This window comes from Vipera ursinii, assembly GCF_947247035.1.
Source record: "Vipera ursinii genome assembly, chromosome: 5".
In the NCBI taxonomy this organism is placed as follows: Eukaryota; Metazoa; Chordata; class Lepidosauria; order Squamata; family Viperidae; genus Vipera; species Vipera ursinii.
In genome coordinates, this window is record NC_139518.1 from 39,832,683 (window position 1) to 39,850,984 (window position 18,302).

The following is an 18,302-nucleotide window of genomic DNA, read 5'->3' on the forward strand; positions in this document are numbered from 1 at the left end:
TCACAGAAGACATATAGGTAGTCCTCGGGTTACAACCACAATTGAGTCCAAAATTTCTGTTGCTAAGTTGTAAAGTGAGTTTTGCCTCATTTTACAACCTTCCTTGCCACAGTTGCTGAGTGAATCACTGCAGTTGTTAAGTCAGTAACATGGCTGTAAAGTGAATCTGGATTCCCCATTGACTCTGCTTGTCAGAAGGTCACAAACAGTGATCACACAACCTTGTTACTTTCTTCTTTCAGTTCCACTGTAACTTTGAATGGTCACTAAATGGATGGCTGTAAGTTGAGGCCTACCTGTATATAATATATTTGTTTCATCCTACTCTTTATTTAAAAAGCACAGAGTGGCTTCAGTGGCGTAGCGTGGGTTGTCAGCACCCGGGGCAAGGCAAGTAATTTGCGCCCCCTAACCCGTGGATTTTAGCATTCGAGTCTCTTCCACTAGATTAGTTAAAGAAACCCTTACCCCCTAAGCACATGTATTGTTTGTTATGAAAATACTGATGTAATTAAAGTAAAATGCATCTAATGTGCCCCCCCCAGATGTTACGTCCGGTGCGGCTGCCCCCCCTGCACCTCCCACGCTACGCCACTGAGTGGCTTACATGTCTTACTCCCCTCATGATTGCCCTGAAAAAGACCCTTAGTCTACCAGTCAAAAGGTACATAAGTCTGATTAAATCCTAAGGCACCTCCTTTCTCCAGTACTATGTCATAGAATCACCAATTCATGAAACAGAAGAAAACTGTACAGTTTGAAATCTGCTGTCCTCATTGCCACTCCTCATAATGCATAGTTAAGCAAATTGATTACTTGATTTTTCCAGCTTTCTGTCCCTACTAGTCATGTAAATAGAGTGGGCAGGATCTTTAAGCTTCTATATCTTCCCTTGATAAAAAAAGACTAAATAAAAGAAAGGGAACTGGATTACACACAAAACATTTGCATTAATATAGAAAAGAGCACAGTGAAGCAGAAGGACATGGGTTTATGCTCATGTGAAATTACACTATATCCCCTTTTGCAAGTGTTGCAGGAGGCTGAATCATGCCTTAATTTTATATGGGGCAAATATTGTGCCTATATATGATGCTTTAGATGCCACCCAAAGTGGTTTTTGAGATCATGGACAGAAAATGCAAGAGTTGCTTATGTTCTGCCCAGGAAGTAGTACCACTTGAGGAAGTGGTATTGCTACTTGTCTCAAGCTGTACAGTCTGTGTGCATTACTTTTCAAAGTGAGGATTAGTGGAGGCATGCACTCCATTTCCATGTACCAGGCACCCTTTTACTTTATATAGTATTGTACTTCCTTGCAAAGGAGTTAACTCGCCTTTTGGGCAATTTCAATTGTAGCTAACCTTTATATGCAAAATCTAGTGTCGGGGTAGCCATTGTAAAATGAGGACCCAGATTGTTGGGGGCAATAAGCTGACTTTGTAATAATGCCGCTTGGGGGCTGTGTGAAAGCCCTAATAAGCAAGCATATACATAGAATGAAGGCTACTGCTAAGCTTGTAAGCCGCCCTGAGTCTTCAGAGAAGGGCGGGATATAAATGGAATTAAAATAAAATAAATAAAATTGTGTAAAACACACTTGAAGAAGTTTAAAACTATTCTAATCTCATGAAAATTTAGGTCTAAAATCTAGAATCTTACTATTGCACAGCGTTAACTCAAACAGTATCTGTTAGAAATTCTGTATATAGGTCTACAGAATAAACAATGCACAGTCCACATGTGCTTTTCTGCTTAACTGCAAGAAGGAAGCAGGTAATTTTTATACAGAGAAAAAACAGAGTATACCATAGATGCAACTGCAAACTTATAAACACTGTCATCTAGTGGTTGAATATTGCTATAGTTGTATTAAATACATGAACACTGTATTCCATCAGTATCATTCCAGTATTTTCCTATTTTCCAAATAAGTGTATTGTTTATAAGCGGTTCAAGGTTGACTCAGCCTTCCATCCTTCCAAGGTAGGTAAAATGAGGACCCAAGTTGTTGGGGGCAATAAGCTGACTTTGTAATAATGCTGCTTGTGGGGGGGCAAAAGCCCTAATAAGCAGGCATATACATAGAATGAAGGCTATTGCTAAGCACATTGATTTGTGCTTTAAATTGTAAGCCGCCCTGAGTCTTCGGAGAAGGGCGGGATATAAATGGGATTAAAAAAAAAGCTAAAACATTCATAATATGAGTACAATAGGATGGAAGATGAAGATCCTTTCAGTTGAAGCAGATATTTTTGCAGGGAGATGAAACAAGTGTACAGAATAAAAGGCAAAAAAAGAGGTTGCATCTTTCTTCAATGGAATAGACAATGCTGATCTCTGCAATCCTATATTAGTAATGGAGATCTCAGGCTTTCTGATACAAGCAGATCACTTTGAGATCTCTGGATCAGAATACATCTAGGCTTGGTTAAGGACCAGAAGGTTTTAGAATTCAAATAATTATGATGTGGATCGGTGATATCATAGCTACTTAATATAGTATTGTTAATTCTTATTAATAAGGCTGATCGTATGTGGCATGCAGAAAGGTGTGGAGTTGTGCAATAGTTTTGAAATCACACCACACTGCTTCACCATGCTGTCAGGTGAAGGTCCAGAAAAAGGGAAATGCGTAAGACTTAGTCCAGGCTACCAATGAAATACTGTAAAAAGGAAGGCAAAAAATACTGGCTACAGATCTTTTGCTTGATCAGAAACCTCTCCTGTCTCTGTGACAATCCCTAAGAACATATTAAATCATGGGTCTTGTGCTCCTTCAAGTTTCCATATATCCATAAGCCAACTGCCAACCTTCATAGACAGCAAAAGGTAATAGGTGTCCCAGCACTTTTAGGAAACAGAATGGAGGTGGAGTTGGCTGCTCACAACCTGGAGGAAAAGAGGTATATCCACTTCTGTTAGAAATGGCCAATAAATGCCAGACAGATGCCACCTTCTATGGCCATCTGACTATATTGCCAATATAAGGATAACAAAGCAGGTCAGCTATCAGCTTAGGAGGGTAAACAATAATATAACATACATACAGGCAACTAGGGCTTAAGCTTATTTCTTTTATGGGCTGGAGATGAAATGAAAGTGATATTATGAGAACTCAGCATAAAAATATGTTACTGGGGCATATTTTGTTCCACGTTAAGGACACAGATTGCTGGGGCAATATGCTGACTCTGTAAACCACTTAGAAAGGGCTGTAAAACACTGTGAAGTGGTATGTAAATCTGAGTGCTATTGCTAATAAAGTAAAATCTGTGGAATTTGGAATTGCTATTATCAAATATTTCAGGTAATAAGCATAAAATATAACACAATAATATTTTATTATTGTTATTTACTAGAAAGTAGCACAATGAGCCTATGACACAAAATACATAATCAAATATATTTCATTCTTTTGTTATTAATATATCTTTATCTATATGTTCATAGTATGCTTTTCCCTGCATGGTATAATGTAAATTATTTCACATTGCTACCAAATCTGATCATGTAGGAATATATTCCATCTCATTTTTATTTCATCTATTCTATATTTCTATTTAGTACAATCAAGATGGCAACAATAAACCAAAATCTAGTGATTGGAGGAATTAGGTTTCTATTTTCTGTAACAATAGCAGTTATTGTTTTGATTATCTGTACTGGACTTTACTAGGAGACTCTGACCAGAATGAAACAGAAGATAAAGGTCTGTGTAATTCAAATCTGGGGTTTTTTTCCATTTCAGTTTCCTAATTACTTTAAATTTGAGGCACTTGGCTATCTCATCTGGACAGGTCTAAATGAACTATAACTGAATCAATAATAGCTTGCCCAGACTATGGTTTGATCTCTGAGATGCCCGGGTAGTGACCAGCAGAACAAAACCGCAGGAGTAAGAAAGGATTCTTACCTTAATGCATACAGGAAAATCTAAAAATATTACAATATTTTGAACAATCAACCTAAGAAAATTACTTTTTTATATCCTGTGTCTTTTATTGTCCTGCAAGATCAGTCCACACACAAAGTAAGCATCCTTCTATAATCTCTGATGACTTGGTTATGACTTAAAACAGAAAGAGGCAGTCTGGTGTTTTCCAGAAATGTTTGGACTACAGCCGTCACAAAATTCCCTCTGTGTCTGTGTGTTGTGTCTGTGTGTGCACATGAGTGCATGTACACATGTGTGCATTTATATGTTGTGTATACATGCATTCACATACACATTCAGAGAGCTAAACTAATTAACAACAAAAAATGCAGCAGCATTAAATAACACATTCTTAAAAATGATAAGCATGCTTATTAAAAAAAAAGAAGAAAAGGAAAGAAAAAACAAAGATTCCAGGAATTGTTGGGTTATTATTTAACTCCACTGAAATCCTGGCAACTCTTGGACTTCCTGTTTGTGCAGGGCTCAGTTTTAATACTTGCATTTAATGCTCCAGAATATCCTTAGAAATGATGGGTTGCAAATATAATTTTAAGTTATTTACCTATGAGAACTTATGCTATGGCATCATCCACTTCAGCAATAGCCTCTAAAATTTCATCCCACAATAACTAACATGTTTTCCTCCCATTCTTGAGTTGGAGGAAAGTCTAACAAATTGCAGCACTACCACAGCCTACCTTTACTACACCTCAAGAATGTGACTAGGTACAGCAACAACCCAATAACAAATACAAGTTGTCTAAGAATCCTATAATAATGTCAAAAAGCAGAAATAATTCATAATACACAGACAGAGGTGGGGGAAGGGAGGGATAGAGAAGATTTTGAAGCCAAACCTTTTGGGCTCATTCTAGCTAATGTCAGCCGTATTGATGTGAATGCTGAGAGTTAAAGCATCAAATAGCTGAAAGGCTCTAGATTACCCTAACCCAGGGGTAGGCAACCTCGGCTCTTTTATGACTCATGGACTTCAACTCCTATGCTATGCTGACTCAGGAATTCTGGGAGTTGAAGTCCATGAGCCAAGGTTGTCTACCCCTGCCCTAACCTCTCTTAAAGCATAGAAATGATTGTAACTTAATATTACACATTAAATCTGCATTCTGGTAACTTCATACATAAACACTTTAAACTCTATGAAGACTTCATTCATGCAAATGCCAGTTTCAACACATTGATTTAGAAATGCTAAGGTCTCTGGTGGTCACTTTCTGGTGAAAGAAAAATAGATCTAACTTGTCCTCTATTATTCTCTCAGGGGGAAATAGTTTTTGATGTCAATTGTTAGTTAGCTGCATTGTCTATGAGCTCCCAAGACCTGTGCTACTAGACCAGGGGTCTTCAAACTTGGCCCTTTTATGACTTGTGGACTTCAACTCCCATAATTCCTCAGCCCGCATGTCTGGCTGAGGAATTATGGGAGTTGAAGTCCACAAGTCATAAAAGGGCCACGTTTGAAGACCCCTGTACTAGACAGACCACCACTATCATCTCTGCAAATATCAGCCATAGGTGCTAGTGAAATGACAGGATACAAAATAATTAGACCATGGTCTATTAGCCCAGAAGCTCATCACCGATGGATAGATGCAGCATAAAAGCCTGCATCAATGTATTTAATTAACTACTTAGTCCATGTTTCCCTACTCTGTTTCTAAATGCACATAAAGCAGTACTGCTGCCCTGATTGTTTTCCTAACAGCATTCTTATCTGATCTTATACTTAAAAAAATTAATAAACAAGACATTCTCTAAAATTTAGGTCATGTTGGCTGAAATTATGGGTGCAGCTTATGTGGACAGCACCATATTGGAGAAAGGTGCTATAAATATAATAGACTTTTCTGTAAAAGCCCTCAGTTTTTTCTATGGCTAGTTTATATACTAATTTCTAATTTATACTAAGGTTGATCTAAAACATATTCAAGTGTAGCTTAAGTCATGGCAGTGTATATTCTGGGTCAGATGCTTTTTGATTTATGCTACATTCATTCATTCAGCAGAGTCTGCAAAAGAAATGAAAGCCATCTGCTCCAAGCAATTTCGCAGTGCAAGCATTACCAAATGGATAAATTAGAAAATTCAGCAACAGTTGATTCTGTTCAGTTAGGCAACAGTTTGTACCATTGCTAATCTCCATGGTTCTCATTTCATTTTGCAACTCTCAATTAAAGAAGCTAAACTTAAGGATACTAGAAGGCTATCTCTAATATGCCCATGTCACTAACTGGTACTAAATTAGAGAGACCTAATTTGCAGATATCACTGTCAAATAAAAGATGCTGCTACTGCAGATCTCTACCTGTGTCTTTCTACAGAGAAGTTGAGTATTTTCATCTTTATCCAGAACTTTCTTACAGAATAGCAGCATTAATTTGTTCATAAGCCTTAAACTCAGTAAATTTTCTCATGGAATAACAGAGAAGAAGTGCAACAGAGAAGATGAAGAAGCATTCTTTTAAATATGACTATCTTGGAAATAGAATTGCTCTGTGTTACCTTCATTTTAATGTGATACTGCCTACAACTGATAGCAAGCCACAGAGACCTTTGCTATAATGATTGGTAGTTCAAAACAAATTCCTATTTTGTTTTGGTTACAAGGAGCCCTCTGATAAACAGGAATGCAGATGAAGGCTGACTTAAATAGATGAGGCTCCTTATGTCCACAGTCAGTGCCAAGTTGCTGGGCAAAATATGCCATCTGCATAGGGTGCTATTAAGCAAATTAATGTTGGGTTTTTTTTATTCTTTTGGGGTCAATAATTACTGTAGAACGCAAACAAGGAATCCATTTTCCATACAATGACAATTGGCAAGAAAAATGGCAGCAATCACCTAGCACCCAAGCCATTTATCATCTAGGCCATTGTATCACCAAGTTTTCTCTGCCTCCACTTCTGCTCAAAGACCAGTGTGCACTATGAGATATTCCTCTTTGGGAGCAGATGTTTATGAGTTGATTGAGTTCTTTACCTAGAAGAAAAAAAGTGCCCAAGATGTGGCTAGCAAAGGTTTGTTATAGGATGGATAAGCATACTTCAAGTCCTGTCCCTTACAAATTGCCACTTTGCAGTCCTTGGAAGTGTAACTTTTCTGTTGCAGCATATGCCCTATGGAACACCTTTCCTCTTCATTTCCTCTTCATTTCTAGCAGCCCCCACCATTTTAACCGTTTCCGCACAAAGAAGTTATCACTTATATATTTACTCAGTCCAAACTCTGCAGGAGTCCAATGAGAAAGATTCATTTTCAATGGATCTTATATAGAACACTATATCAGCTGAAGCATCTTAAATATATGGAAGTTATCAGAATTCCTTGCTGGATTTCATGAAAGCATTCTTGCTACCAGTATTCAGCTCTTTGGGGAGGGGTTTGCCCTGAGTAAGTAGTACCTGCTCCAGGGCTATAATTTTCTAATGGCACTAATTACATTATTTATATACTTAGGTTGATATATTAAGTACTGATATAATAGATAATGTATACAGGCACTTTGCTAATCCTGTATTCTTTAAATTAAGTCCTGGTGGTCCAGAGATTCTGACAGCATATTCTATGGCCAAAATTGGAGGAGAAAGGAAATATGGATGGATTTAGATTCTCCCAATAAATAATGAGTAACAAGTTGAACATTACCAAAAGAAAACATCACAATCATTGGAGAATACAGTGATTTGGAGATCATTGGAGAATACAGAGCCGTGGTAGCACAGTGGTTAGAATGCAGTATTGCAGGCTCATTCTGCTGACTGATGACTGCCAGCAGTTCAGCAGTTCGATTCTCACTGGCTCAGGGTTGACTCAGCCTTCCTTCTTTCTGAGGTCAGTAAAATGAGGACCCAGATTGTTTGGGGACAATATGCTGACTCTGTAAACTGCTTAGAGATGGCTGTAAAGCACTGTGAAGCAGTACACAAGCCTAAGTGTTATTGTAATTGCTATTTATTTTGCATTTTCAGATACTAATTGGTATGAATGAATAGAAAATTAGAAATCTTCCCCCACCGTTCAAATAGAAACAGAACACATCTCATCTTGGTGGTGAAGACTGTGATCTGCTGACCTATGTGCCTGCTCAATCTGCTGTGCAGCTGCCAGCTGTGTAGTTTCAAGGTCTCAGCCTCTCAACTGCATATCCTCATTGTTCTTGGTAACAGCTCTTCAAATAGCAAGGAGAAAAGAAAAGATAAAACAAGGGAACAGAAGGTAGTAGTAAGACTATTCCTATATCTTAAGGTAATTTCAAGTTGATTGTCAAGGATTCCAGACTTTAATGATTAGGTAAAAGAAACAATTTGTTTCCAAATTCTTGAAATGAAAAAAGCAGGGAGTTACAAAGACTGATTTCTTTGTGAGGAAAGACTACAAATATTTTTCATTCCCATACCACATCAAATTCTTGAGTTTAAAGTGCATGTCTTTGTCTGGAACTCCACTTGAGAGTTTCCATACAAAGATTCCTTGTTCTTGAAGCCTGATCAACTTGACATAGAGGAATGTTTCATTGGGAGTGACAAAGTGGTTCATATATGGCTAATACACTGTTTGCAGCATTCTTATGAAATAATAGTACATGCTCAGTCTTTTTCTGAAAGGTCTTTTTAAATTCATCCTGGGTCCCTCTATTCTGGGAGGAAGCCTTTCTTTAGTAAGGCAAAAAGAAAAAAAAGAAAGAAAGAAACTGGACAAGCGACAGTCACTGTAAACGGATTGCCAATGATAGATCAGGACAGTAGTTCTGAGAATAATTTGCAATGTTACACACATATGAGGCAATCCTATAAAGAAGAAGGAAGATAACTATCCAAGTTTATTGTAAAATATTTTAACTATGTAACTGTTAATAATATTTACAGTATAATTTAACACAAATTTTGTGCTAAATAACTGTAAGTAAAGGCTGATTGGGATTTTTTTCCTTTGATATATTTCTTTTAAGGAGATTTTAAAAGTGAGAGATAGATAGATAGATGATAGATAGATAGATAGATAGATAGATAGATAGATAGATAGATAGATAGATAGATAGATGATAGAAAGAAAGAAAGAAAGAAAGAAAGAAAGAAAGAAAGAAAGAAAGAAAGAAAGAAAGAAAGAAAGAAAGAAAGAAAAAGGAAGGAAGGAAGGAAGGAAGGAAGGAAGGAAGGAAGGAAGGAAGGAAGGTCATACAGACAAACAGACAGATGCTATGTATTAAAATGAAATTACAAAGTAAATATGCACACAATTGCAGTTTATGGAGTGATTAATAAAATTAAATAACATTGGTGGAAGTGAAATAATCAGATTAGATCAATTTTTAATGGTGTCAAGATCATAAAGCTCAACAATTCTGGAAGATAATTCACTGCACAATGAAACAGATTTTAAATATCAACTTTTCTTTCTCACCAGCATTTTTTCCATTAGGTATTACTAAGCTTTTAAAGTACACAGAGTTAGATCTGTATATTATACAAATTGTTAGGATATTCTATTCTTCTTTCAGGAAATTGCACATAATTCCTTCATTAGAAGAATAGCAGACTAGGCTATTGCAGCATGCACCAAAGTCAAGAATAACTTTGAATTATTTAAAAAAATGTAATATGAATGTAATTTAATGTCTATAATTCTGTACATAAAGTTGTACCATATCTGAAGTTCAGGATTCTTTTAATATAAGCCTTAAATAATAGAATTTGCTAGATTTGTTATAAGAACATGCTTTTTCAATTTAGATAAAAACTTCTATTGATTGTTTATTATGATTGATGATTTTTGTTACTGTATATTGGCTGCCTTTGCTAATAGTTTATTACTGATTTGTTTTTGGCAATGGTTTCCAAGTGGTAAATTGATATAAGATCATCTTTATGTGGAGTACTAATCTAAGTTTTGAAAATTCTTATCCATTTTATGGAGCTTTAAAGGTGATTTAAAGCTGCGTAAAATGGATACAAATTTTCAGACTTAGATTAATACTACATAGTATTCTTTGTTTCTTTGTTTCTCTTTTTCTTAGTTGTACTTTGAAATATCTATCAAAGTAAAATCAAATGTCATGAAAAAAAATAGTAATTGTCAGACATTTTTTCTGTAAAATGAATATGGGATTCATCCCCAACTATTCAGAGTCAATTACCATATTATTTGTTGGTAATAACATGGTAATTGATTGACTGAGTAGTTATCTTCTTTTTCTCTATTTCTTTATCTCTTTCTCTCCTTCTGCTTCCTTCTCCTCCTCCTCTACTTTTTTCTCTCTGTCTCTTGTCATCCTAATTTAGCTCGTACAATAGTGAGGGTAAATTTGTGGATAGAATCTCATGCATATCCTTATTCTTCATGGAAGGAAGACAGTAGATAAACATAAAAAGTGTTTATTTGATAGTGTTTTTTAAAGGATAGATGGTTTGACCATGCCAATTTACAAGTAGCACGTGTAAGCAGAATTTGGTTTAATTTTCCATGAAAATTGCATTTTCCCTCCTTGAACAGCCCTGTAGTGGTTGTAAAGACTGACTCGAGTACAGCATTTATTTCAAAAAGGCTAATTTTCCCACAGGGCTCTTAGGATTTCTTGTGTCTTGAAGATCAAGGTATGTTAGTAAATATACCAGTGAATCAATTCATGAAATAGCTTGCTTCTGCAAGGACAATATCTGCTCATGAAACAATATGCTTTTAATTTCATCCAACAGATTTAACAGTGTTTTCTCATCTCCTCCCTTTCAACACTGGCTTCTTTCCAAGGAATTTGAGTGCCTTCAAACCTTACAGACCTAGACTTTCCTTTTTTCTGTGAATTTTTTCACGTTAGAGTTCTCTGCATCTCTTAACAGGCTCAGGATGCTTTTATAGCTGTGAAAGCACAACTCAGTAGAATTGCTGCATCTAATGCAATGGAACCAATTATTGAAGAGGAAAACTACCAGCAACCTAGTGGCTGTGCATGCGTAATGCACAAATCTCTCTCTTTTATATTCTCACAATTTTTCACAGCATTCAGTTTGGATGTGAAATGGGTGTTTTATAGATAACACATATATGTAGAACCTGCAGTGAAATTTCCTCCCATCTTAACTGGCTTAAATCTTCCACTAGTACCATCCTTTTATCATATTAATAGAAATGTCTAACACTATAAGCCTTAACTATAATGAGTCACTAAGAATAACATTTGCTAACTACCTTTTTTGTTTTTGTAAGGACTCAAAATGAGCTGTCCTTGAATCCGCCATCAAAATTACATATAGCGGAAGCCAAAGCAACTTAATTTTACAGATTCTCCTCCAGCAATTTGCCAATTGCTGGCTTTAACATTCTACTCAAGAATAGATTCAATGGGTTTATTCTGAGGTTTACAAGGTACACTTCCAGGTAAATCACTATAGAGCAAGAGCCTTCAAAGAGCCTTTGAATACTAGGATTGACTAAGTAAACCTATAGATGTCTATTATCAATAGCTCTACTATGCTTTACTACTAGATAGGTAGGTATAGGACTCCAACCAGCCTAAAATATACAACAGAACAAGTCAACTCTCCTTAAATACAACTGGGCTTGCTTTTGAATAAATGTATTTAACAATTGCTAGGCAAAATAACATTCTTCAAAACAATGAAAGAACATTAGTACAACATGCTGGCAATAGTGAACAGAGGACAAGGAAAAGGAATGATAGTGTAATATAGCCACAAAAGAGCAACTGCTTTATATTTATTCAGATCATTACTACATACAGCTCAATATTATCTTCACATTGAATAACATCGGGCTATTGAAAACAACATGGCTGATGGAACTATAGCAATTTCAATTCACATTTCCTACTGAGCTGTTGGTATGTGTGGTTGTTAAGTACTGGGTTCATTGCTAAATGATGAAGACGAGGTGAGTGAGTTCAGCAAGATCAATGTTTATTGCTTTCAGGATCTGAACTGAGAAACAGGGCTGCGAATGCAGCAATTTATACCCTGGCCTCTAGGCGGTGGCCAATAAGTTTAAAGCAACCTATTGCCGCCCTAGAGGCAACCAATAGCAGTGCTGGAGACGGGTTGTCTGAGGAGCTGGGAGCCGTTAGCCAGCTTCCCTGCTCAAGCAACCTTCCAGCAATTACCCACGTGGTGTTCCCTTAACAAAACAAGCCCAATACATTACACCCCTCCCCCCTAGAATGAACAAACATTATAGCAACAAAAGAAAAGTAATTACAGCAATACAGGTTTACAAAAGGTATAACAATAGTGTGAGTTAACACGTTTCCATCCTAGCTAATACAGGTGATTCCTAGCTAGCAGCACAATAAAGGTACATACAACATTATAGCTTCATTATTTCAGGACAAAATCTTGTAGATAAGCAGGAGGTTTGCGAGCCCTTGTGGAATACTTGGGGGACCCAAGCACTTCCTGGCCTACCAGCTTGCCCGCTGGGCTGGGTAGACCAGTGTCTCTCAGTTCAAGTGATTCAGGTTGGCTCGGCAATCTCTGGCTGGCCCTTCCAGGTTGGCCCACCCCAGAGTCAGTTTGTTCTGCAGAGTTAGCACAGTGGCTGTAGTACTCAGGTTGGCTTTCTCCATCAGGGGACCCATGTTGCACTTCCGGGCTTTCCTCCCCTACGGCCATCTCCCCGTTGCTCTGGCTGTTTGGGCACTCAGAGTCTATGCATGGACCAGCCTGGTTGCCAGTTTGTAGCCCGAGGCAAGGACCTGTGATGAAGTCCTCAGTTTGTGGCCATTCTGGAAAACGCTTCCTAAGCTGATTGATATGGCGACGGAAAACTCACCCGCCCTCTAGGCCCACTTCATATGAGAGAGGGCCTGATGTTTTAGTGATTTTTCCTGGCACCCACAAGTTCCCATGCCCATAGTTCTTGTTCACATCCCATTGCCCACTTGCAGCCCCCTCGGGGGGTTTTGGGCAAGAGGCCTCTGCTGCCACCCGGTCTGGGTGCAACCTGTCCAGTTTGGTGATTAATTGCTTCCCCCAGCGTAGCTCCGCTGGGCTTTTCCCTGTAGCCGTGCATAGCATGGAATGTTGGTAAAGCAAAAAGTCAGCCAGTCTGTGGTGCCAGTCCCCAGTCACTATATGCCTCAGTGCCTTTTTTGTGGTGCGAACCATACGTTCGGCTTGAACATTAGTAGATGGGTGAAATGGGGCCGATGTCGCATGCCTAATGAGGTTTGCTGTCAGGAACGCCTGAAATTCTGTCTCAGTAAATTTGGCCCCATTATTGGACACTACGACGTCCGGCAGCCGTGCATGGAAAAGAGTTTCCTAAGCACCTGGATGGTCCTAGCAGTAGTCATGTTGCAATTGGTATAACTTCTAGCCATTTAGAGTGACTGTCAACCACTATAAGAAAGAGCTGTCCCTGAAAGGGCCCAGCAAAGTCTATGTGAATCCTAGACCAGGGAGTGTGAGTCTCCTCCCACCCATGAACTGGAGCGTGCGGCATTTCAGGCCTTGATTGCTGGCATGTATAAACACCCATGCACCTGGGCCTCAATGGCTTTATCTAATCCTGGCCACCATAAATGGCTTCTAGCCAAAGCTTTTATGCGAACAATACCCAGATGGCCTTCATACAGTGATTGCAAAAACCTGTCTCTTAGTGAGGTAGGAACTATGACCCGGTTCCCCCAAAGAATACAACCCTTGTGAGCTAATAGCTCATGTCTCCTTGTAAAATAGCTCTGAAACTCAGGACCTCGGCTTTTATCCAGCCACCACGTGTGTACCCATGATAGCACTCTACTTAGTGTCTTGTCTGCTGCCGTTTCTGCAGCTATGTCCCCTGCGTGGAGGGGAAGCTCCGGCAAGTCCTAAATGGACAAAACGCAGGCCACTGGGACTGGATCTGGTTCAATTTGTGGCAGTTGAAACCTGCTCAGGCCATCTGCATGGCCCATATCCTTGCCGGGTTTGTGAATTAGCTTAAATGTATAAGCCGATAAAAAAATGGACCATCTAAGCATTCTAGGGGATAATATGTGGGGTGTCTATATGTCTGTAGTGGATAACCCCAATAGCGGTTTATGGTCTGTGAAGACCGTGAAGTCCCTGCCGTATAAGTAGTCATGGAATTTTTTAACTCCAGCTACTATGGCCAATGCCTCTTTGTCAATTTGAGCGTAATTATACTCAGCGGAGGACAGTGTCCTTGAATAAAAAGCAATTGGAACTTGAGTTCCATCTTTCTCTAAGTGACTTAAGACTGCACCCACCCCATATGGGGACGCATCACATGCTAAGCAAACTGGCTTTTACTCTTTGAAATGAGTGATAGTGGAACTGACCGACAGAAGTGCTTTCAATTCCTGGAAACTCTTTTTTGTGAACACTGGTCCACTTCCAAGTAGCATTTTTATCCAGGAGCCTGTGTAGCGGCTCCGCCAGTGTGGCCTTGTTAGGAAGGAACGCGTGGTAAAAATTTAGGAGGCCCAGGAATGCCTGCAGCTCTCTTTTTGTTTTAAGGCTAGGTGCCATCTGAATGGCTTTTACTTTAGACTCAGCAGGGTGGATGCCATTAGCATCAATGCGAAACCCCAAGAATTCAGTTGAAGGGACTCCAATACTGCACTTATTCTTTTTAAGCTTGAGGCCTGCTTCTTGCAACCTTTGCAGGATGGCTTTGAGCCTCCTTGCTAGCACCTCAGTGGATTCACCAGTGATGAGCACATCATCAAAATAGGGGCAGACCCCCCGGAATGCCCTTAAGTGTACATTCCATAATGCCCTGAAAAATTCCCGGGGCTACACTGACCCCAAATTGCAGGCGCTTTACTTTAAACGCCCCCCTGTGGGTTACAATTGTCTGTGCCACAGCCGTGGCATCATCAACAGGAAGTTTCTAATAGACCTGAGCCAAATCTAATTTCACAAAAATGGTGCCACCCTGCAAGGATGCCAGGATGTGGCTTACTACTGGTACTGGGTATGTGTGCTGTTTGAGTGCCCGGTTAATTGTGCATTTATAATCTGCACAGATTCTGACCTCCCTGTTGGCTTTTAGTGGTGTTACAATTGGGGTCTCCCACTCACCCCCATCTACTGGCTGCAATACGCCCAGTTCAACAAGTTTATCTAGTTCAGTGTCTATTTTGTGTTTGAGGGCAAATGGGACCCTATGATGTTTAATCCTGACTGGCACTACATTTGGATCTAGTTTGAATGCTATTGGTGCACCCGTGTATGTTCCCAGAGTTGAATCAAACACATCTGTGAATTCCTCGCATACTGTCGCTAGACTCGCAACTTGTGTCCAGTTGATTCCGGTTACTTGGATGCCTAGTGCATCAAACCAATCGAGCCAAATTAGGCTCGTTCACTGGCCCCCTACTACAACATCCAGGTGCCCTGAAAACCCCTAAAATTTAACGGCCAGTGTGGCCTTACCCTTGACTGCGACTCTGGCATTCTGAAAATCTGTTAGTACAATGTCAGAAGGCCTCAGCTTGGCCCATCTCTTACTGCGACTACAAATGAAATTAAATGTTTCAAGGGAAATAATAGAAATAGCAGAGCCTGTGTCTAGCTCCATCTTGCAGGGGACCCCTTGCAGCTCCACCTGAAGTCTATATTTGGGTTTAATCGGATGGCAAGTCCCTGTATGGCAAATGCTTCTGCGGCTGGAGCAAAAACCCATGCTGTACTGTCCCGGGGCCCTGTACCTCTCCTGGTCAGATCTTCTGACTGGCGATTCGATGGCCGGTCCCTCTGGCGACCTCTGTAGACAGACATGATGTGGCCTGTCTTCCCATAGGCCCAGCATGTGGCTGTCCAGAACCTACAGTCCAATCATTGTTGGCGGCCGCCACAACCTTAACATCTGAGGAAGGGATCTGCCTTATAAGTGGCTTCATGTTGCTTGTTGCTGTAACGCTGTTGGTCAATTTGACTGTGTAGCTTGTCAACTTCTGTGTCGTATTCAGGGTCTGTTGTGTGTTCGGCCTCCTTGTGGTGGACGGCTTCTTCACGTTGTGCAGTTTTGGCAGGCCGCATGGCTCGTAAGGCCCCACCGGTGGCTTCGTCCGCCATGACTTCCTTCTGTGTGTCTGAAAATGATAGAATCTCTTTGGCAAAGAGCTTCTGCTGAAGCTCTCGGTTGCGGAGGCTGCAGACAAGCCAGTCTTGTAGTCTCTCCTCAATGTTGGAGAACTGGCACAGGCATGCGGCCTGCCTCAAGCCCGTGATGTACTCGTACATGGTTTCACCTTGTTGCTGTATTCTTTGCTCGAAAGCATAGCACCAAGCGATTACTGACAGCTTGGGCTGGAAATGGTCTCCTAGCTTCTTCTTTAAGTTTGCGAAGGATACGGACTAAAAGAACAGGTTCTCTGCTATGTAGAACATTGCTGGGCTGCACACACAGAGGAGTATGGCGGCCTTCAGTCCGTCCTCACCAACCTGGTTCACTCAAAGGTAGTTCTTGACCCTGGACAGGTACGAGGACCACCTTTCTGGCTGCTTAGTGTTGAATTCTTCCAGCTTTCTGACCTTGGCCATTTCAGCTGGTCTTCGTGGCTGGTGTTTGGCATCTTCGAATCCTGCTCCTCCATTGCCCAGGGACTGGTCCTCTGGCGTGTGGCTGCTAGCATGGCTGTGCTAGCAGGCTGCAGGGGGGGGGGAAATTGCTTTTCCCGCCAGGTGTGCACTGCCTCTCCTTTCAGCTTGGTTGAAGGAGCAGGATCCCACCTTTGTCGCCAGTGTTAAATACTGGGTTCTTTGCTAAATGACGAAGACAAGGCGAGTAAGTTCAGCAAGATCATTGTTTATTGCTTGCAGGATCTGAACTGAGAAACAGGGCTGCGAATGCAACAATTTATACCCTGGCCTCTAGGCGGTGGCCAATAGGTTTAAAGCAACCTATTGCCACCCTAGAGGCAACCAATAGCGGCGCTGGAGACGGGTTGTCTAAGGAGCTGGGAGCCGTTAGCCAGCTTCCCTGCTCAAGCAACCTTCCAGCAATTACCCACGTAGTGTTCCCTTAACAAAACAAGCCCAATAGATTACAGTGGTCATCAACAAATTTTGGGCATCAGAAACACAGAGGTGTAAAGTAACACTGCTGGGAGGGGATGGAAGCCTCATGATTCCCACATCTGACACCTCTGTCATAGAATGCAACTCAGTCCATCTTTTTTCTACAAGAGTTACGGTGCTACTCACCCATTCTTGAGATGGCATAAAACAACCCCAGGATAATATTTGTAGACCCTTTGCTCATCTATATCCTACCTCATCTGTTGTGAGTCACTATCAAGTGTGTTATCCATGAGTGTGCGAGTCATTATATGCAAGATGATCCATTCTTTTCTTTGACCTTTCAGCACTTCATATTCATCTGCCAAGGTAATTCAAGAATGGGGAAAGAATGGGAATTCAGTTTCTGTAGGCTATTTGTTTTCTCAGCTCACATTTGTGCATCTCCTAAGCTGAACAAAAATGTGAAAAAAATAAAAACAGGAGAACACCAGAAATAATCTCAAAGAAGGAAAAAGGCAGGCTGTGCTATAACAATGGAACTATCAGGTCCTACAGAGCAAGAGAACCAAAACTGAAGGTGGCTGACCTGGGACCATTCACCAGGAGTATAGGATGTAGACAGTGACTAAAGGTGATAAATGCAGGAAAAACAGCAAATCTGCAAATAAGCAAGAAAAGCCAGTTTAAATCCCACGTTATTTTCACGACATTACAAGCTTGCTGCCATCTAATGCTAAAGATATTTTACAAAATACAATTAAAGTGGGAAAATACAAAAATGCATCTTCTTGTTCTCCAGGAGAACAAGTCATTTCAGAATACAGTTAAAATGGAATGTGCCTTTTTTTTGTACATAACTGCAGCAAGATTATTGTATGCACAAAAATGAAAGATTCAGCATTACCCACCATGGAGGAATGGTTGATGAAGATGATGGAACTTGCTGAAATGGCTAAATTGACTTTGGTCAAAGAAAAGACAACATTTAAATATAATGTTGACTGAAAAATTCCTTATGATGTTTTTGCATAAAATAGGGGGGAAATGAATGTATCATTTATGGTTTTGATGATTTGACAAGATAAATTATAGAAAGAAGAGAGTTATGTTGTAACCATTAAGTAAAAGGTAAATTAACGGTTGTACTTATAGCTGCTGTAAAGATCAGAAGCTATTTATTTTCATTCTTTTCTATTTTTCTTTTACTTTTTTTTCCTTTCTGACACTTTGAACTTTCTCTTTGATTATTTTTATTTTCTTTTTATAACTTATATTAGTTTGTATTATTCTTTATCATCCCTTTTATAAATCCTTAAAGAAAATTATATTAAAAAAATGGAATGAGCTCATATAATAATTCTTGT

General features: G+C 39.7%; 1 long non-coding RNA gene across 1 annotated transcript; it reads right to left on the reverse strand.

Annotated features, from left to right (window-relative positions):
* Positions 1–7,764: 7,764 nt before the first annotated feature.
* On the reverse strand, positions 7,765–17,583 carry LOC310641059. The gene is made up of 3 exons (XR_014492659.1): positions 17,525–17,583; positions 17,191–17,296; positions 7,765–8,126 (listed from the first exon to the last, which is right to left on the reverse strand). It is a non-coding gene; the product is annotated as an uncharacterized lncRNA (long non-coding RNA).
* Positions 17,584–18,302: the final 719 nt, after the last annotated feature.